Source organism: Myxine glutinosa, chromosome 1, assembly GCF_964187855.1.
Source record: "Myxine glutinosa chromosome 1, kmMyxGlut1.1, whole genome shotgun sequence".
Classification (NCBI taxonomy): Eukaryota; Metazoa; Chordata; class Myxini; order Myxiniformes; family Myxinidae; genus Myxine; species Myxine glutinosa.
Genome location: NC_136261.1, coordinates 441,360,678 through 441,383,638, shown reverse-complemented (window position 1 = coordinate 441,383,638; position 22,961 = coordinate 441,360,678). Strand labels below are relative to the sequence as shown.

Genomic DNA, 22,961 nt, shown 5'->3' with positions numbered 1-22,961 from the left:
CTCAAAAAAAGTTAGATGACTTGTTTTCCAAATATATAAATGAATGATTTTTTACCCGTTTGGGAAAATAAGATAAAATTTAATAACCATAAAAACATTCCAAATTCATTGAGATGTCTAATAGTTGGTTCAAGCGGATGTGGGAAAACCTGTTTACTTTTAAAGATGCTCCTTGGTCCTAATTTTTTAGATTATGATAATTTAATAATTTTTACAAAGTCAAGTTTTCAACCCGAGTATCAACTACTCTCACAGGGTTTTAATGCGGGTCTTAAAAAGGAAGACATTATCGGTTTATTTAAACTTCAAAACAAACTAAATGATTATAATATTGAAGATATAATACAATTATTTTGTGATACACAGAAATCAAAATCGAAACCAAAACCCATAACTTGTATTCTCAGTGATAATACGGATGATATACCTTCACCTCAAGATTTAGATAAATCAAAAAAGAACCTCGTCATCTTTGATGATTGTGTTAATGAGAGAAACCAAACAGTAATGGATAGCTACTATACAAGAGGGAGACATTCTTCTTGTAATTGTATATATCTTAGTCAATCATATTTTCAACTCCCTCGACGCTCAATAAGAAACAATGCCAATACTTTTATTTTATTTAAGTTAAATTCAATAGATGTAAATAATTTTTGGAGAGATAATTGCTCTACGTTATGTAGTAAAAAAGAATTTGAAAATTATATGAAACACACGATTGAAAAATATAAATATATTGTTGTGAAACAAGATGAGATATTAAAGGATGTATTTTTATTTTAAACATAATTACATATATAAATGACAACAATTATTATTAACCTTGTGGGTAAATCTGCTTCTGGAAAGAACTTTCATAAATCTAAACTCTTGAATAGTAAAAATGAAAAGATTGTAAGTTTTTTTTAAAAACACCCTATGATTCGTTTTGTGAGTACTACAACCAGAGCAAAGCGACCAGGAGAAGTAGAAGGGAAAGATTATTACTACATTTCAATGGAGGAACATATGCGATTGAGGAACGAAGGTCAAATATTTGAGGAGGTCTCTCTTGGTTCTACAAAATATTCACATTGTAAGAGTGAGTTAAATAAAGTAAAATCTAATGGTCTTGGGATTTTAGAAACTAATCCTGAAGGAATGAGACAAATTATTAAACAATTGTGTGGTGATGGAGTTAAGATTTTATCATTCGGTTTTGATATCGATGAGGAGACTCAACGCAAACGTATGAAAAGCAGAGATACAAGTATTAGTGAAGAAGAAATAACAACTCGTATTAATACCAATAAAGAATTTGATGAAATATTTAAAGAAAAAGATTTATTTCAACACATTTACTATAATGATGAAGAAAAGGAAAATTTTCCCATTGACCTTTACAATTCATTAAATGATATTTTTCAATAAATAAATACAGAAAATGAATACCGAAGAAAGAGAAAGAAAGTTTAAGGAACATCAACAATTAGTTTCAAAAGTTGTTAAACAACAGGAAGAGATAAAGAAGAAACGGAGACAGAAACTAACTGGTGAAGAAGCCTTTGAAAGAAAACAAGAGAAATTTTTTAAACCGCTTTTAAAAACTCAACACCCTACAGTTCCCACGGTAGAATTTACTCCGAAAAAACTTCAAATGCTCAAAGATTTTAGTCAGATAACAAAACAAGAACTTGGTAAATTAGAATATGATGACGAGGGATTATTTCGGAAACTTGAGGAGGTAAATCAACCCCCTAATTATGTTGTGGAAGCTCTTCAAAACAATGAATATTCGGCGGGTTCAAAAACCAGAGCAGGTCTCATTCCAACAGAAGAACCAGCAGTGTTTCATCTTGTGGAAGAAAAGGTATTGATATTTAATGATGAATTGATGTTCTTGAGTTCTACTCAACCAAATGTTAAATTAACTCCAAGATTAATGTTTCTTCTAACAAACCCCGGATTCAGCGGTTCAAAATATTTTGAGGAACCACTTGATATGGAAAGAGAGGAAGATAGGGTATATATTGAGTTGTTAAATGCACTTGATTATGGAGTTTCTGTTGCTGGTAAAAGTAAGAAGAATGAGAAGGAGAAACATATTATTGATGCTTTCAGTAAACTTGGTTCAGGTGTTAGTTTTCTTCCAAATGACCCATCACAATTAGTTAATAGGCTATTATTGTTGTTAGGTAGTAAGAAGGCTGGAAACAACAATTGTTTTAATGAATCCTCAGCCATTTTAGATCAGTTGATGAATATGAAAATAATTAATAAATGTCAATACAAAGATATTTTATTAGATATTAAATAAGATGAGAAGCACAATTCTTAGTTTTAATTTCACAACGAGCGATTACACAGCTTCATTCCCTTACCCACTACAACTTGACCCCCTTACCTCATATGAGGCTTCTTTGTTGTCAATGGAAACTTACAATACCCTTTTTAATATCACAGAGAAAAACAACAAGTTTAGTTATAATCCAGGAAGTGGATATAAAACTATAACCGTTTCACCCGGAGCTTACGAGATTTCTCAAATATCTTCAGAAGTCTCTCGCCTTATGAAAGAAAAAGGTGATGAACCAAAAAATATGGTAATAGATATTCAAAAACACACTTCAAAATCAACGATTAAGCTTAAAAATAATTATAAAGTTGATTTCACAATTGAAAATTCGTTCAGAGAGCTATTGGGTTTCTCTTCAAAAAAGATTGAAACTAACGGGACGTTTTACAGTGATAATGTTATCCAAATATCCTCCGGTATAAATTCAGTATTAATTCATTGTGATTTGATTGATGGTGCTTATAACGATGGAATAAGAACAAATACAATATTTTCATTCAGTGCATACTCAACCCCGATTGGTTATAAATTTAATATGGAACCAAAAAATCTTGTCTATTTACCTGTGTCAGGAAAAACCATATACAGAGTAAATTTTAGGATAACCGACCAAGATAATCGTATGATATCCTTTAATGATGAAATTATATCCATCAGAATTCACCTACGTGAAGTTTTTCAATAAATAAATAATGGTTATTGTGAGAAAACACGAGTTGGGAAAATATAAAATAATTACAGGGGAGGGCATGTACCTTTCACCATACTATACAAGGTATGTGGGTAAAGGATACTATAAACCTAAGAGACAACGAGGTGTAGGTCATCAATTTCGAAATAAAGGAGATGGGATAATTGATACTCTAATGGGTATTGGTTCAACCATCCTTAAACATAAAGACCTAATTGGTTCAACTGCTTCTGCCGTGGGTTCAGTTGCGGGTGCTATAAAGAGTATAAAAGATGCTCAAAAGGAGTCTCATAAATTACAAGCAATCAAAGAAATAAAAAAAGGTAAAACTCAACTATCTTCACAAGAACGACAAAAAATCATTAAAATACTTGGGTCAGGGTTTCAACAATTTTAATGCTATATAAATACAAGTATGGAAGCGATTGATAGTATCTATGATTTGGATGATACGATTATCATTTCAAACTCCACTAAAAAGGAAGACTATTTTAAGGTAAATGCTATAACAGGAACAGACTGGAATTCAAACGGAACAAAAAGTTTTGAAATAAATAATCAACAAACTTACTTGAATATAGCTGATAGTTTCTTGCTGTGTAAATTTAAATTCACTAAGGCTGCGAATAATACTAATGCTACACTCGTAAATGATTTCTTCTGGAAAATGTTTGACAGTGTCCGCCTGTATATTGGAACACAAGAGGTTGAAGCGGTTGATTATGTCTCTGCTACATCTGAAATGATGAAATTTACACTATATTCGTTTAGTGATAGAATGGGTAAGGGAGCTGTTGAAGGTTTTATTCCTGATATGTCAACGGGAACAAATGCTGACCCCGGTTATAGTCAAAGGAAGTCAATGTATAATGATGAAACAAAAGCAGAGAATAGTTTTACCGTAGCAGTACCTCTTAAAGGTATATTTGGATTTTGTGATTATGATAAAGTTTTGTATGGGCTTAAAATTAGATTTAAACTACAAAGGAATGATAATGTAAATAGATTGCTTTTTGGGGATGAAAATGCTTTTGGAGACAACAATAAATTTGTTATTAATGATTTGTGTTGGTATATCAGTGAATATACTCCTAATCTTAAAACGGAAGAGATGTTAAATAGAAGACTTAACTCAAAGAAACCGCTAAATGTATCATACCTTAAAAGAAGATGTCAACACGTTAAACTGGAACACACTACCTACACTTGGAATTTGGGTGTTCTTCAAGGAAAGCCACGATACCTCTGGCTCATTTTTAAAAAACCAGATGGAGAGGACGGTACTAATAAGAATAATGCCCTGAGTGATAATGCTAAGGTGAAACAACTTCGGGTTTCTCTTGATGGCACATTTTATCCGCGAGATAGATTGGAAATTGATTGGGAAAAAAATGATTATGCGGAAGCCTACAAGTCCTACCAAAAGGTGTGTGAAAGTAATGGTAATAATGATCCTATTTTGGATATGGTTGCGTTTCAAAAACTTTATACAATCTACGCAATTGACCTGAGTTCTCAAAAGGAAACTATAAAGTCTAATCGAGTGGATACTTCTCTATACATTGAAAGAGGGGAGAGTGAAGAGGTTAATGCATATTGTTTGCTTTTGGAGGAAACAGAATTACAGATTAATACAGATAATGGTGTTATGATTAATATCACATAGGTTTTTTCTCATAAATAAATGGTTGGGGTATATGTTAATCAAATCAATCTTAATAAATTAACATCTTGTATTCAAAATCAAAAGCCTTGTATTATTAATGTTAATACAATTCAAAGAAAAGGAGCTGTAAGAATTGATGTTTTACTCACACACACACAAGTAAAAACACTAAATGATGTTGGATCACTTAAAATTAAAATGACGAAACCTATGTTAAAGAAATATTCAATAGACGAGTCAAGAGGAGGATTTCTCCCGTTTCTAATTCCTTTATTTGCTGGTTTAAGTGCGGCGGGAGCATTGACTGGTGGTATTTCAGCAGCGGTAAAAACTGCTAACGAAAGGAAGGCACAACTAAAAGCTCAAAAAGAATTGGAAAGACATAACAAGGAGTTGGAGAAACAAATTAGTGGAAGTGGTGTAATTGTAGATTTTGCTCAAAAACTTGAAAGTCTACCTGATAAAGCTAGATTGTTGGTTGGAGATATGCTTTCCTCTATCGCTCAAGTGGGTGTTAAACTAACTAAACGGGGTAATGGATTGTATCTTTCTCATAAATAAATGGATAAATGGTTTAAACAATTTGGAAAGAATACAACGTCAAATATCGAACTAGCTAAGTATTGTAAAACACTAAAAATTGATAATGTGGTTATTTGTATGAGAGATGAATTAATACATATAAATAAGAATACAAAGAATATTATTATGAATTTAGACACACAGAATGGTTCTCATTGGGTTTGTATTCATAATAGTCAGGATAAATATTATTTTGATAGTTATGGTATGCCACCACCTGTTGAAGTAATACAATTCTTACAGAATGGTGTTTATCAAACATTTCAAGTTCAAGAAATTAATTCTAAATGTTGTGGTCAATTATGTTTATATGTATTATTTCAACTCAACAATAATGAAAATTTTTATGATATCATTTTTAATCTAATATAAATGACTTATGTTGGAAAAGATGGTTCTATCTTTGGAAAATCCTCTCAGGATATTGATTTATCAAATTATTATACAAAGGCACAGGCTGAACGACAAAAATATAGTGTAAGTAAAAATATTAATATGAAGAATACTTATAAATTAATCAATTATCCAAACCCTACAGATGCGAATGACTTAATTAGATTTAGTGATTTATCACAATATATATTTTTAAAGAAAACAGCACGTTTTGTTAAACAAGTAAAATTTACAACCACAACACCTGCTTATACTGACCATACACCTTTCCTCATTGAATTTAACTACCTGCTTACAATTGAATTTTATAAAGAAGGACATATAGTTAATATGCGAATTAATAAATGGGGGTACGATATGCCTGATTTAGGGTATAATTGGTCTTTTTCAATAAACATAGAAGACCTACATGATTTGAATCAGTCTTGTAAAGAAGAATATTATCCACTTGGTGAGGATATGGATTTATGTGGAAGTACAATTAATAAACAACAAATACATGGTTTTAAGAAAAGAAAAATATATGATAGTATAGCGATGGTTAGCATGACAAAGAAGGAAGGTCATGAGATAAGGATAGAAAGCCGAGGAATACAAACCGATTTGGTAGTGGGAAGATGGGGTGGTATTACCTGTCATAATATTAATCTCACATATATTTCTGATACATAAATGGCAGGAAGAAGACTACAAGAGAATTATAATTTTTGTATTCAAGGATACCTACAAGAAAAGGGTGCTCGGTATTACATACCTTATGATTTGGAGCATATACATGGGAATTTTGTCATAAAAAACTGGCCTTATACTGATATTGTTAAACCCACAAATAGAGACTTGTTTAAAGTATTAAATAAAAATGAACTTCTCAAAGTTATGAAATATAAAACTCTTTTAGAAATCGTCAACAAATCTTATTGGTATCCTATTATGAGAAAAATAATTATAGATACAAGAATATCTCAAAATCCAGATGAGTATATGTATAATATTCTTTGGGGTTTAAACTCAAGGGTAGCAAGGGATGAGGAAGGAGTTGAAGAAGAGAAGGAGAAAAGAGAGAAAAGAGAGAAGGAGGAGAGGGAACAAAGAGAGAGGGAGGAGAGGGAGATGGAAATCAGAGCGATTCAAAAAAGAGTGGATGTATTACAGCAAGAAGATCAATCTCAACTCACCGAAGAGGAAAATAAAGAAAGAATGAATGCTGTGAAAATATTGATATCAAAAATTGCTAAGATAAATGAGGAAGGAGTTAAAGAAGAGAAGGAGGAAAGAGAGAAAAAGGAGAAGGAGGAAAGGGAGAAAAAGGAGGAGGAGAGGGAGGAAAGGGAGAAAAGAGAGAAGGAGGAAAGGGAGAAAAGAGAGAGGGAGGAAAAATATAAAAAGATTGAAATCAGTGAGATTAATAAAAGATTGAAGGTATTACAGCAAATAAATCAAACTCAACGCACTGAGGAGGAAAATAAAGAAATGAGAAGTCTAATGAAAATATTATTTTCAAGAATAACGACGTCAATGTCTTCAGTTTCAGGGAGGAGATTTAAACGAGAAAGTGGGGATAAAGAAGAAGAAGAAGGAAAAGATTATGTGGTTGATGATGTCGGTGTAATTGACTTTAGTTAGTTTTATTTGTAAATAAATGGAGGAGAGAGTGAAGGCATTCCTTAGGATTCTTTATGTTTTAAAAATCAAGATTGAAATGTATATGTTGAAAACCAAAAAGGTTTTGATACTCTGTCGGAATTTTTCTGATAAATAAATATGAGTTATTGTCTCAAATGTAAAAAGAAAACTAAATCTAAAAATATCTCTTATGTTAAAGCTAAAAATAATAGAGTTTGTCAAAAAGGAATATGTCAAGTGTGTGGCTCTAAAAAGTGCCAATTCATCTCTCCTAAAAGAGGAGGAGACATACAAAAGTTTCTGTCAGGAAGTAAATTTACAACAACTGGAATTCCAGGGGAATTACACCTTCCAGGGTATTCTTTCTGTAGTCCAGGAACAAACTTGGATAAAAGATTAGATGAGGCTGACAATCCTAAACCTTGGTCCAGACCAAAAAATAGGGTTGATGAAGTGTGTATGAAGCATGATATTGCTTATGGGGATACCACCACATTGGATGAAAAACATGAAGCAGACAGAGAAATGTTGTATAATTTGTCTTTGATACGAAATCCGACATTGAGAGAGAAAGTTGATAGGTTTATTGTGAAAAAAATGATAAGTGTTAAATTGAAACTTGGTCTTGGTTATTTCCCAAAAAACTATTAAACTCCAATGATGTTATCAAGACTGAGGAGCTTTTGGCTAATGAATTACATAAACCTATAATCACAAAGTTTAAAAGAAGGAAAGTTTATTCTAAATACACCGACCACATATGGTCCGCTGATTTAATCGAACTAAATAATGATAAGGGATACAGGTATGCTTTAACCGTTATTGATTTGAGGAGTAGATTTGCCTGGGTTGTCCCTTTAAAAAATAAAAGGGGTGATACTTTAATGTTAGCCTTTAAGCTAATATTTGATCGGGATAAAAGGAAACCAAAGAAGTTATGGACTGATGAGGGAACAGAGTTCTATAACAAAATATTCATTAAATTTCTTAAGGGGAAGGGTATTAAATTATACAGCACCTTTAATGAAGGAAAGGCAGTTGTTATTGAGCGTTTTAATCGTACTTTAAAAGAGAAATTATATAAAAAATTCACACAACTCGGTTCTCAAAAATGGGTGTATTTAATTCAGGATATTGTAGATAATTACAATAATACAGTTCATTCATCAACAAAATCAAAACCATCAGAAACATTTACAAAATTAGAATATGAAAAGGAGATTAATTTGAGAAAGCCCAAGTTTAAAGTTGGTGATATTGTAAGAATATACAAATGGAAAAGTCATTTTGAGAAAGGTTATACACAAAAATGGACTCGTGAATTATTTAAAATCATTGATGTAATGGATACAGTCCCTTGGACCTACAAATTATATGATTTAAATGGAGAAGAAATCTTGGGTTCATTTTACTCGCAAGAATTACAAAAAACACAAGTAAGCAGCTAATACCCTTGAAAATAATAAATAAATAAATAAAATGTAATGGGGATACGTTTTAAAATCTGTGAACCCCAAACACAGAATCCCACAACTTTTTAGTTGGGGCTTAACTTTTGTGTGTGTATAATGGGGATACGTTTTTAAATCTGTGAACCCCAAACACAGAATCCCACAACTTTTTAGTTGGGGCTTAACTTTTGTGTGTGTATAATGGGGATACGTTTTTAAATCTGTGAACCCCAAACACAGAATCCCACAACTTTCCAGTTGGGGCTTAACTTTTGTGTGTGTATAATGGGGATACGTTTTTAAATCTGTGAACCCCAAACACAGAATCCCACAACTTTTTAGTTGGGGCTTAACTTTTGTGTGTGTATAATGGGGATACGTTTTTAAATCTGTGAACCCCAAACACAGAATCCCTCAACTTTCCAGTTGGGGCTTAACTTTTGTGTGTGTATAATGGGGATACGTTTTTAAATCTGTGAACCCCAAACACAGAATCCCACAACTTTTTAGTTGGGCCTTAACTTTTGTGTGTGTGTGTATGTGTGAGTGAGTCATAATAATATACAAACCCTAACCCAACCCCAACCCTAACCCAACCCCATCCCTAACCCAACCCCATCCCTAACCCAACCCCATCCCTAACCCAACCCAATCCCATCCCCAACCCAACCCCATCCCTAACCCAACCCTAACCCAACCCCATCCCTAACCCTCACATTCAAAATCCCACCCAAACCCTAACATAATCTTTCTTTTCTTCTTTTTTTAAATACGTATTTCTTTTTTTTTTTTTCCTCTTCCTCCAATTCTGTCTTTCAAGGCTTTCAAGTTTGAAGAAGTAGAAATGGGAAGAAAGAATTTTCCAGCATTTTCTTCCTCGAACTTTCTTGATATTGCTTAAATCAAGCGTCATTAAATAAAGAACATTGTTCATTGCTTTAGAATCCAAAGAGTCTCCAAGAGGAACCCCACAGGTAGAGTCTCCAAAATAAAACCAACTTTCCAAGTTCCCAAGGTATAACCACATTCCTGTTGAGCCTCCAAGATAGGTATCACATTCCGAGTCATCAAAACAAAACCCCCATTCCGAGTCTCCAAAAATATAACCATCTTTCCAAGTCCCCAAGGTAGAACCACAATTTTCAGAAATATTGGGGGTTTCCGTGATAAGTCTCACATAGTATAACTGCGGACCATCAGGGAAAACTTCCCTTTCCCAATTTTTTAGGGTTTCTATGATGTGTCTCACATAGTATAACTGCGGACCATCAGGGAGAACTCTCCTTGCCCAATTTTTTAGGGTTTCTATGATGTGTCTCACATAGTATAACTGCGGACCATCAGGGAGAACTCTCCTTGCCCAATTTTTTAGGGTTTCTATGATGTGTCTCACATAGTATAACTGCGGACCATCAGGGAGAACTCTCCTTGCCCAATTTTTTAGGGTTTCTATGATGTGTCTCACATAGTATAACTGTGGACCATCAGGGAGAACTCCCCTTTCCCAATTTTCAGAAATTTGTGGGTCTCCAATGTATGACTTGTATTCTGGCTCATCAAGGTAGAACTTGTTCAGTGGGTTTTGTTTTGATAACTCACAACAAGTATCATCATGGTAAAACTCTTTTTCAGGATTTTGTGGATCTCCAAGGTATAACTCTTTGGCTGGGTCATCAAGGTAGAACTCGTTCTGGGGGTCTTGGTTGTTCAAAATGTCTTCAAACAAAAAAATTACTTCATCCCAAGTTGTGTTAAAAGCAGAATTTTCATTTCGTATCTCAGATACAATTTCCTGTGAAAGAAAATAACAATGTATTAATTTAATACAATATTTTTATTTGTATAAATCAAGCTCTATGAATATTAAAATAAACTTTGTTAACTCTTACACGAGTCTCATCTAAAAACAAAAAAAAATTAAAATAAATAATTAAATTAATAATTAATTAAATAAATAAATAAATAAATAAATAAACAAACTTACCTCCATTGATAAGAGGTTCGAGTCCAGTTCATCAATCTGAAGGTTGAGTTCTACACAGGTAGTAGGACTCCAAGGAATAGCAAAGTTATCCCATTCCATTTCGGCATAGTAGTCCATTCTCAAGTGAAGCAGAAAGCGTGTTTGAAAAAGTCTGTGTGGTCGGTGCCTTTTATAAGGACTGGGTGTGTCGTTTCCTGTGGAAATTCCCTGGGCGTGTCTTAACTCGAAATGATGTGATGGGAATTCCCTGAAAATGATGTAATGTATTACCTGGAAATGATACAATGCTAAAGAGTTTATAAAGTGGGTGGGGCTTAGCAAAAGTGGGCGGGGCCTAACAAAAAGTGGGCGAGGCTTAGCAAAAGCTGGCGGGGCTTAGCAAAAAATGGGCAGGGCTTATCAAAAGTGGGCGGGGCTTCGCAAAAAGTGGGCGGGGCTTAACAAAAGGGGGCGGGGCTTACCAAAAAGTGGACAGAGCTTAACAAAAGGTGGACAGAGCCTACCAAAAAGTGTGTGGCACTGGAGGCGCTCAAACAAGAACATTGAGGGAGGTTTACCATTTTATCTTAGCTCAGTTAAAATATCTTAATAAAGAACCAAACTCAAACATATTTTTTGTTAATGTATTAGACGGTGAGGAGAGTTGTAGGAGAATTAAATTATTTCCCATGCATAAACAAATATTTGTAGGGTCGTTGTTTGAGTGGGCCAAAGATGATTCACCAGATGATATTAAGAGTAAAAGGTTAAAAGGTCCATAAGGTCAGAAGGATCACAGGTTCACACAGAAGGACCATTGTTTAAGTGGTCTAATGAATAAGGATAACATGTCAAAAGGTTAGAAGGTTCGTAAAGAACAGGGTGAGAGAAATAGAGGTGTTTAGGGGCAATGAGGGAGGGGAAAAATTAACATGTAAGTCAATGGGAAAATGAGAGTGTCCCAGAAGCAACATATATACACTACTCTCGCACACACACACACACACACACACACACACACACACACACACACACACACACACACACACACACACACACGTGGATATCGCGACTTGGCAGGAATCCGTTGCACCTCTGCAAGCCGCATGTAGAGATAACAACCAACGTCGCAAACATTGACACACACGGACACACACAAACAGGCCCTTTCGGATCAGAGTAACTCAGCTCCAGCGAGGTGGAAACGAGCAGCTGTGCATGTCACCGTGCACATGGAAGGTTGTCGAACCGCACCTTCAAACCAGTTAAAACGTACACGCAAATCTTCCCACTCGTTCAAAGCTCACGTGTTGAAGTAGTACCAGGTAACCGAGGTTGATGTGCAGTTTGAAACAGCGAAGCGAAGCAACGAGAAAGAAACACGTGCTCGCCATCTTGAAGCAATGTTTCAAATGCGATAAGGAACTGTCGTTCTGTGACGTCACACAGTCGTACAGTCACGCCCATTGGTGACCTCACAATGAAAGGTTCTGTTGGCTGTCGGTTCTTATAGTCGCATTGAAATAGAATTTCATTTCGACGAAGTTTCGTTCGCTCGTCGATGATGAGCGGTCGTCATTTCTTTGCGTATATTTGCCATCACAATTACTGTTATCCCGTCATTTTAAAAATATTCTCAGCATGGTGACCAGGCATTTCCGAGCAGGCTAACCCTCTGACCGATGTAACGAATGTCTTCAGGACCGTCTATATATTATGTACGCATTTCTGCTAAATTGCACCAATCATGAGGTTGGGCAGGCCTGGGCGGATTGTTGGTTCGTTATTATTGCCAAATGATGTTACTCTTATTATTGGTGTTAATGTTATTAGTATTAATTGTTATATACTTTGTTACAATGTTATCGTTGTGTCTCTTGTTCATTTGGAAAGCCATGCCGTGGAAGGACCTATTCAGCTTCTTTCTACACACCTGAGGATGGTGTCTGTCAAAAACATTGAAAGCCTAACGAACTGAGGAAGTCACAACGATCATTCGGTTGTATCACATTCTACATCAGAACGCTCAAGCATAAGTACACAAAGAACATGGCGCACGCACGCACACACACACACACACACACACACACACACACACACACACACACACACACACACACACACGTGGATATATCGCGACCTGGCAGGAATCCGTTGCACCTCTGCAAGCCGCATGTGTAGATAACAACCAACGTCGCAAACATTGACACACACGGACACACACAAACAGGCCCTTTCGGATCAGAGTAACTCAGCTGCAGCGAGGTGGAAACGAGCAGCTGTGCATGTCCCCGTGCACATGGAAGGTTGTCGAACCCCACCTTCAAACCAGTTAAAACATACACGCAAATCTTCCCACTCGTTCAATGCTCAAGTGTTGAAGTAGTACCAGGTAACCGAGATTGAAGTGCAGTATGAAACAGCGAAGCGAAGCAACGAGAAAGAAACACGTGCTCTCCATCTTGAAGCAATGTTTCAAATGCGATAAGGAACTGTCGTTCTGTGACGTCACACAGTCGTGCAGTCACGCCCATTGGTGACCTCACAATGAAGGGTTCTGTTGGCTGTCGGTTGCTATAGTGGCATTGAAATGGAATTTCATTTCGACGAATTTTCGTTCGCTCGTCGATGATGAGCGGTCGTCATTTCTTTGCGTATATTTGCCATCACAATTACTGTGTTATCCCGTCATTTTTAAAATATTCTCAGCATGGTGACCAGGCATTTCCGAGCAGGTCTAACCCTCTAGCCGATGTAACGAATGTCTTCAGGACCGTATATATATTATGTACGCATTTCTGCTAAATTGGACCAATCATGAGGTTGGGCAGGCCTGGGAGGATTGTTGGTTCGGCATTATTGCCAAATGATGTTACTCTTATTATTGGTGTTCATGTTATTAGTATTAATTGTTATATACTTTGTTGCAATGTTATCGTTGTGTCTCTTGTTCATTTGGAAAGCCATGCCATGGAAGGACCTATTCAACTTCTCTCGACACACCTGAGGATGGTGTCTGTCAAAAACATTGAAAGCCTAACGAACTGAGGAGGTCACAACGATCATTCGGTTGTATCACATTCCACATCAGAACGCTCAAGCATAAGTACACAAAGAACATGGCGCACGCACACACACACACACACACACACACACACACACACACACACACACACACACACACACACACACACACACGTGGATATATCGCGACCTGGCAGGAATCCGTTGCACCTCTGCAAGCCGCATGTGTAGATAACAACCAACGTCGCACACATTGACACACACGGACACACACAGACAGGCCCATTCGGTTCAGAGTAACTCAGCTCCAGCGAGGTGGAAACGAGCAGCTGTGCATGTCCCCGTGCACATGGAAGGTTGTCGAACCGCACCTTCAAACCAGTTAAAACGTACACGCAAATCTTCCCACTCGTTCAAAACTCACGTGTTGAAGTAGTACCAGGTAACCGAGGTTGAAGTGCAGTTTGAAACAGCGAAGCGAAGCAACGAGAAAGAAACACGTGCTCGCCATCTTGAAGCAATGTTTCAAATGCGATAAGGAACTGTCGTTCTGTGACGTCACACAGTCGTACAGTCACGCCCATTGGTGACCTCACAATGAAAGGTTCTGTTGGCTGTCGGTTCTTATAGTCGCATTGAAATGGAATTTGATTTCGACGAAGTTTCGTTCGCTCGTCGATGATGAGCGGTCGTCATTTCTTTGCGTATATTTGCCATCACAATTACTGTGTTATCCCGTCATTTTAAAAATATTCTCAGCATGGTGACCAGGCATTTCCGAGCAGGCTAACCCTCTGACCGATGTAACGAATGTCTTCAGGACCGTCTATATATTATGTACGCATTTCTGCTAAATTGCACCAATCATGAGGTTGGGCAGGCCTGGGAGGATTGTTGGTTCGTTATTATTGCCAAATGATGTTACTCTTATTATTGGTGTTAATGTTATTAGTATTAATTGTTATATACTTTGTTACAATGTTATCGTTGTGTCTCTTGTTCATTTGGAAAGCCATGCCGTGGAAGGACCTATTCAGCTTCTCTCCACACACCTGAGGATGGTGTCTGTCAAAAACATTGAAAGCCTAACGAACTGAGGAAGTCACAACGATCATTCGGTTGTATCACATTCTACATCAGAACGCTCAAGCATAAGTACACAAAGAACATGGCGCACGCACACACACACACACACACACACACACACACACACACACACACACACACGTGGATATATCGCGACCTGGCAGGAATCCGTTGCACCTCTGCAAGCCGCATGTGTAGATAACAACCAACGTCGCACACATTGACACACACGGACACACACAAACAGGCCCATTCGGTTCAGAGTAACTCAGCTCCAGCGAGGTGGAAACGAGCAGCTGTGCATGTCACCGTGCACATGGAAGGTTGTCGAACCCCACCTTCAAACCAGTTAAAACATACACGCAAATCTTCCCACTCGTTCAATGCTCAAGTGTTGAAGTAGTACCAGGTAACCGAGGTTGAAGTGCAGTATGAAACAGCGAAGCGAAGCAACGAGAAAGAAACACGTGCTCGCCATCTTGAAGCAATGTTTCAAATGCGATAAGGAACTGTCGTTCTGTGACGTCACACAGTCGTGCAGTCACGCCCATTGGTGACCTCACAATGAAGGGTTCTGTTGGCTGTCGGTTGCTATAGTCGCATTGAAATGGAATTTCATTTCGACGAATTTTCGTTCGCTCTTCGATGATGAGCGGTCGTCATTTCTTTGCGTATATTTGCCATCACAATTACTGTGTTATCCCGTCATTTTAAAAATATTCTCAGCATGGTGACCAGGCATTTCCGAGCAGGCTAACCCTCTGACCGATGTAACAATGGTCTTCAGGACCGTCTATATATTATGTACGCATTTCTGCTAAATTGCACCAATCATGAGGTTGGTCAGGCCTGGGAGGATTGTTGGTTCGTTATTATTGCCAAATGATGTTACTCTTATTATTGGTGTTAATGTTATTAGTATTAATTGTTATATACTTTGTTACAATGTTATCGTTGTGTCTCTTGTTCATTTGGAAAGCCATGCCGTGGAAGGACCTGTTCAGCTTCTCTCGACACACCTGAGGATGGTGTCTGTCAAAAACATTGAAAGCCTAACGAACTGAGGAGGTCACAACGATCATTCGGTTGTATCACATTCCACATCAGAACGCTCAAGCATAAGTACACAAAGAACATGGCTCACGCACGCACGCACACACACACACACACGTGGATATATCGCGACCTGGCAGGAATCCGTTGCACCTCTGCAAGCCGCATGTGTAGATAACAACCAACGTCGCACACATTGACACACACGGACACACACAGACAGGCCCATTCGGTTCAGAGTAACTCAGCTCCAGCGAGGTGGAAACGAGGAGCTGTGCATGTCCACGTGCACATGGAAGGTTGTCGAACTGCACCTTCAAACCAGTTAAAACGTACACGCAAATCTTCCCACTCGTTCAAAGCTCACGTGTTGAAGTAGTACCAGGTAACCGAGGTTGATGTGCAGTTTGAAACAGCGAAGCGAAGCAACGAGAAAGAAACACGTGCTCGCCATCTTGAAGCAATGTTTCAAATGCGATAAGGAACTGTCGTTCTGTGACGTCACACAGTCGTACAGTCACGCCCATTGGTGACCTCACAATGAAAGGTTCTGTTGGCTGTCGGTTCTTATAGTCGCATTGAAATAGAATTTCATTTCGACGAAGTTTCGTTCGCTCGTCGATGATGAGCGGTCGTCATTTCTTTGCGTATATTTGCCAACACAATTACTGTTATCCCGTCATTTAAAAAATATTCTCAGCATGGTGACCAGGCATTTCCGAGCAGGCTAACCCTCTGACCGATGTAACGAATGTCTTCAGGACCGTCTATATATTATGTACGCATTTCTGCTAAATTGCACCAATCATGAGGTTGGGCAGGCCTGGGCGGATTGTTGGTTCGTTATTATTGCCAAATGATGTTACTCTTATTATTGGTGTTAATGTTTTTAGTATTAATTGTTATATACTTTGTTACAATGTTATCGTTGTGTCTCTTGTTCATTTGGAAAGCCATGCCGTGGAAGGACCTATTCAGCTTCTTTCTACACACCTGAGGATGGTGTCTGTCAAAAACATTGAAAGCCTAACGAACTGAGGAAGTCACAACGATCATTCGGTTGTATCACATTCTACATCAGAACGCTCAAGCATAAGTACACAAAGAACATGGCGCACGCACACACACACACACACACACACACACACACACACACACACACACACACACACACACACACATGGATATCGCGACCTGGCAGGAATCCGTTGCACCTCTGCAAGCCGCATGTAGAGATAACAACCAACGTCGCAAACATTGACACACACGGACACACACAAACAGGCCCTTTCGGATCAGAGTAACTCAGCTCCAGCGAGGTGGAAACGAGCAGCTGTGCATGTCCCCGTGCACATGGAAGGTTGTCGAACCGCATCTTTAAACCAGTTAAAACATACACGCAAATCTTCCCACTCGTTCAAAGCTCAAGTGTTGAAGTAGTACCAGGTAACCGAGGTTGAAGTGCAGTATGAAACAGCGAAGCGAAGCAACGAGAAAGAAACAAGTGCTCGCCATCTTGAAGCAATGTTTCAAATGCGATAAGGAACTGTCGTTCTGTGACGTCACACAGTCGTGCAGTCACGCCCATTGGTGACCTCACAATGAAGGGTTCTGTTGGCTGTCGGTTGCTATAGTCGCATTGAAATGGAATTTCATTTCGACGAATTTTCGTTCGCTCGTCGATGATGAGCGGTCGTCATTTCTTTGCGTATATTTGCCATCACAATTACTGTGTTATCCCGTCATTTAAAAAATATTCTCAGCATGGTGACCAGGCATTTCCGAGCAGGTCTAACCCTCTGGCCGATGTAACGAATGTCTTCAGGACCGTATATATATTATGTACGCATTTCTGCTAAATTGGACCAATCATGAGGTTGGGCAGGCCTGGGAGGATTGTTGGTTCGTCATTATTGCCAAATGATGTTACTCTTATTATTGGTGTTAATGTTATAAGTATTAATTGTTGTATATTTTGTTACAATGTTATCGTTGTGTCTCTTGTTCATTTGGAAAGCCATGCCATGGAAGGACCTATTCAGCTTCTCTCGACACACCTGAGGATGGTGTCTGTCAAAAACATTGAAAGCCTAACGAACTTAGGAGGTCACAACGATCATTCGGTTGTATCACATTCTACATCAGAACGCTCAAGCATAAGTACACAAAGAAAATGGCGCACGCACGCTCGCGCACACACACACACACACACACACACACACACACACACACACACACACACACACACACACACACACACACACACACACACACACACGTGGATATCGCGACTTGGCAGGAATCCGTTGCACCTCTGCAAGCCGCATGTAGAGATAACAACCAACGTCGCAAACATTGACACACACGGACACACACAAACAGGCCCTTTCGGATCAGAGTAACTCAGCTCCAGCGAGGTGGAAACGAGCAGCTGTGCATGTCACCGTGCACATGGAAGGTTGTCGAACCGCACCTTCAAACCAGTTAAAACGTACACGCAAATCTTCCCACTCGTTCAAAGCTCACGTGTTGAAGTAGTACCAGGTAACCGAGGTTGATGTGCAGTTTGAAACAGCGAAGCGAAGCAACGAGAAAGAAACACGTGCTCGCCATCTTGAAGCAATGTTTCAAATGCGATAAGGAACTGTCGTTCTGTGACGTCACACAGTCGTACAGTCACGCCCATTGGTGACCTCACAATGAAAGGTTCTGTTGGCTGTCGGTTCTTATAGTCGCATTGAAATAGAATTTCATTTCGACGAAGTTTCGTTCGCTCGTCGATGATGAGCGGTCGTCATTTCTTTGCGTATATTTGCCATCACAATTACTGTTATCCCGTCATTTTAAAAATATTCTCAGCATGGTGACCAGGCATTTCCGAGCAGGCTAACCCTCTGACCGATGTAACGAATGTCTTCAGGACCGTCTATATATTATGTACGCATTTCTGCTAAATTGCACCAATCATGAGGTTGGGCAGGCCTGGGCGGATTGTTGGTTCGTTATTATTGCCAAATGATGTTACTCTTATTATTGGTGTTAATGTTATTAGTATTAATTGTTATATACTTTGTTACAATGTTATCGTTGTGTCTCTTGTTCATTTGGAAAGCCATGCCGTGGAAGGACCTATTCAGCTTCTTTCTACACACCTGAGGATGGTGTCTGTCAAAAACATTGAAAGCCTAACGAACTGAGGAAGTCACAACGATCATTCGGTTGTATCACATTCTACATCAGAACGCTCAAGCATAAGTACACAAAGAACATGGCGCACGCACACACACACACACACACACACACACACACACACACACACACTAATTGGTCCATCAGTGAAGCGACAGGTCGACTCTTCCAGTATAAAAATAACGTCCATCGACCTCGTGTTGGATTTCCATCATGTTGGTTCGAGCTTTGCATTTCATACTCAACGAGAAACTACTTATTCAAACTCGGAAAACATTACAGGGAAACGATCTGCTTCTGATAAATCTTCCTCTTCATACTCGGAAAACATGACAGAGAAACTCAGCCATGATCATTCTTCTTCTTCTGGAGAAAGGGCGTAAACAAAGCACAGGCCCTTCCCCTTCCTCTTCTTCTTCATCTTATTCTTCCAAGCAGAATGGAGAAACTCAGCTGTCAGTAGATTGCTAAACATCTATCTTATATCTATATTATAAAAGGAGTCATGTCTGTCTGTCTGTCTGTTTGTGTCTCTGTGTCTCTGTCTGTGTGTCTGTTTGACATGTTATAACTTGAGAATGGATTAATGGATTTCAATGAATCAAACTACGGTGGATTCGGGTACCTCCTGGGAATGTTTGTGATACAAAAAAAATTTTAAAAAATAATATTTTTTTGTGTGGGTCCATGGACACGCGTGTCGAAACTGCAGATGCCAACACGTGACATTGGGTATACCTGCACGGAGAGCAGGATCTTCCAGGAAACCATTTTTTGTTCCCCCATAGATGAACCATCTCAGCAAAGATTGGTATTTCCGTCAGCAAAGCGATGGATCTTATATTCTCGTCAACATAAAACATCGGGGTGCTCACCTGGTCAAATAAACAGTATAATACACCGACTACAGGTATTTTAACCCAATTTCAATGGTTGCTCGAAGACAGGTTAGCATGTAGAATAATATCAACATCATAAGACTATAAAACAAACAAACAAAAAAATACATATTTTGGGGGCAAACCCATCCCACCCCGGGGCAACCCCTCCCACCCCGGGGCAATACCCCCCACCCCGGGGCAACCCATCCCACCCCGGGGCAACACCTCCCATCCCGGGGCAACACCTCCCACCCCGGGGCAACACCTCCCACCCCGGGGCAACACCTCCCACCCCGTGGCAATACCCCCCACCCCGGGGCAACACCTCCCACCCCGGGGCAACACCTCCCACCGCGGGGAAACCCCTCCCACCCTGGGGCAACCCCTCCCACCCCGGGGCAACACATCCCACCCCGGGGCAACCCCTCCCACACCGGGGCAACACCTCCCATCCCGGGGCAACACCTCCCACCCCGGGGCAACACCTCCCACTGCGGGGAAACCCCTCCCACCCTGGGGCAAACCCTCCCACCCCGGGGCAACACATCCCACCCCGGGGCAACACATCCCACCCCGGGGCAACACCTCCCACCCCGGGGCAACACCTCCCACCCCGGGGGTAACCCCTCCCACCCCGGGGCAACACCTCCCACCCCAGGGCAACCCCTCCCACCCCGAGGCAACCCCTCCCACCCCGGGGCAACCCCTCCCACCCCGAGGCAACCCCTCCCACCCCGGGGCAACCCCTCCCACCCCGGGGCAACACCTCCCACCGCGGGGAAACCCCTCCCACCCCAGGGCAACCCCTCCCACCCCGGGGCAACCCCTCCCACCCCGGGGCAACACCTCCCACCCTGGGTAACCCCTTCCACCCCGGGGCAACACCTCACACCCCGGGGCAACACCTCACACCCCCCACCCCGTAGATCCCCAAAGGAGCAGATTTTTTTTATTGCCGTGAATAAACTCAGGTACATCATGGGGGATGAAGGTTGTGGTGAAGTTTCATCGAAATCGTTTGTGTAGTTTGAGAAAAAGCAAATTCCTATTTTGGGGGTTAAACCTGGATCCACTTGACCCCCGGTAAACCCCTTAGACGGCGAGTTTTTTTAGTGCCTTGAACAAACTTTAGTCACAACAAATATCATTTGTGCCAAATTTGGTCGCAATCCCATCAGCGGTTTCGGAGAAGAAGTTTCAAGTGTTTACAGACGGACGGACGACGCGTCATCGCATAAGCTCACCTGAACTTCGTTCCAGGTGAGATAAATACACGTGTAAAACAATCAACGTCGAGTGCGAAAACCACTTGGTTTCCATGGTGATACGGTGGCTCGCTTCATGGAGGCATCTCCGGAATGGGAAAGCAAATGGAGGATGAAAGTAACAGGACAAGCACGATGTCTGAGAGGTATCCACACTCGCTCTGAGGTGTCTAACCTGGGTTTGAATCCCGACCGAGCTATAAACTGTCATCCCGGTGTTTCACAGGTGCAGAGTGACTCATCAATGTGTGTGTCGACCTGTTAAACAATGTCACACCTGCAAGATTTTCATTTCCCCTCCCCTCCCCCCTCTTCAACCTCTGACCCCTCTCCCCTCAACCTCTGACCCCTCTCCCCTCAACCTCTGCCGCCCCTCAACCTCTGTCCCCTCCTCATCCTCTCGCCTCACTCACAGATCTCCTCCCTCACAGATCTCCTCCCTCGTCTTCTCCCCTCCCGATCCACTCCCCTCGAAGTTTTTCTCGGTGAAATAAATAAATAAATAATGTAAGTTGTTCATTGCGAAATAAATAAAGTTGTTAAATCGAAAAGTGAATAAACAAATAAAGTTGTTAAATCGTGAAGTGAATAAACAAATAAAGTTGTTAAATCGTGAAGTGAATAAACAAATAAAGTTGTTAAATCGTGAAGTGAATAAACAAATAAAGTTGTTAAATCGTGAAGTGAATAAACAAATAAAGTTGTTAAATCGTGAAGTGAATAAACAAATAAAGTTGTTAAATCGTGAAGTGAATAAACAAATAAAGTTGTTAAATCGTGAAGTGAATAAACAAATAAAGTTGTGAAATCGTGAAGTGAATAAACAAATAAAGTTGTTAAATCGTGAAGTGAATAAACAAATTAAGTTGTTAAATCGTGAAGTGAATAAACAAATAAAGTTGTTAAATCGTGAAGTGAATAAACAAATAAAGTTGTTAAATCGTGAAGTGAATAAACAAATAAAGTTGTTAAATCGTGAAGTGAATAAACAAAACAATTGTTGTAATAAAAGATTTTTTGTGATAGAGATTAATGTGTTTGTGTTTTTGTCCGTTTGTCTAACAATGTCCGTGACCCCGTGTCGTGTCCGCAGATGGACGGAGCCCGAGTCTGGACCCAAACTCTGCACATCGACGGATCAAGATCTCCGGGGATCTCAGGACGGCGACTCTAACCAGGACCGGGAATCAGTACCCGGAACATCCTGATCGGTTTGATGTTTTTGAACAAGTTGTTTCCCGTGATTGTTTCTCCTCAGGTCGCCATTACTGGGAGGTCGATGTGAGGTCGAGTCGTTTGTGCAGAATCGGGATCTGTTTAAACTCCATGGGGAGAAAAGGGTGGAAGAGCGGGTTGGGAGAGAATCCCGAGTCTTGGTGTTTAGAGAAATGGAATAACGAATTCTCCGCATGGCACAACGAACAATGTACCGACCTGTCCGTCCCGGGGGATCATGAACGGTTTGGGTTCTTCTTGGATTGCGAGGCGGGAGAGTTGACGTGTTTCGGGGACTCGCGGGTCCTGCACGTGTTCAGGGGGAACTTCACGGACCCCGTTAAACCCGCTATTCGGGTTTGGGATGATGATGGTTCCGTTCATTTTGTACATTTAGTGAAACAAACTTTCATCACGAACTGATCCGGTTATTTTGGGTCAAATCAATCAAATCATTTACCTGTTCATGACGATGTGATTTACCTGTTCATGACGATGTGATTTACCTGTTCATGACGATGTGATTAGAGATTAATGTTCA

At 39.7% G+C, this 22,961-nt stretch overlaps 2 protein-coding genes and 1 long non-coding RNA gene across 3 annotated transcripts in view; 2 read left to right on the top strand and 1 right to left on the bottom strand.

Annotated features, from left to right (window-relative positions):
• LOC137418230 (E3 ubiquitin/ISG15 ligase TRIM25-like) overlaps positions 1 to 22,372 on the top strand; it is a 1,962,167-nt gene extending 1,939,795 nt beyond the window's left edge. The window contains exon 15 of the transcript XR_013621986.1: positions 22,299 to 22,372. The gene's annotated coding sequence lies outside the window, so the exon portion shown is untranslated. The remainder of the gene's footprint in view (positions 1 to 22,298) is intronic.
• Positions 1 to 22,961, top strand: part of LOC137418362 (E3 ubiquitin-protein ligase Midline-1-like) — a 466,393-nt gene that overhangs the window by 90,492 nt on the left and 352,940 nt on the right. The window lies entirely within an intron of this gene.
• LOC144889694 (uncharacterized) overlaps positions 22,791 to 22,961 on the bottom strand; it is a 798,143-nt gene continuing 797,972 nt past the window's right edge. Inside the window, exon 2 of the long non-coding RNA XR_013622007.1 lies at positions 22,791 to 22,926. This is a non-coding gene — a long non-coding RNA (uncharacterized LOC144889694). The remainder of the gene's footprint in view (positions 22,927 to 22,961) is intronic.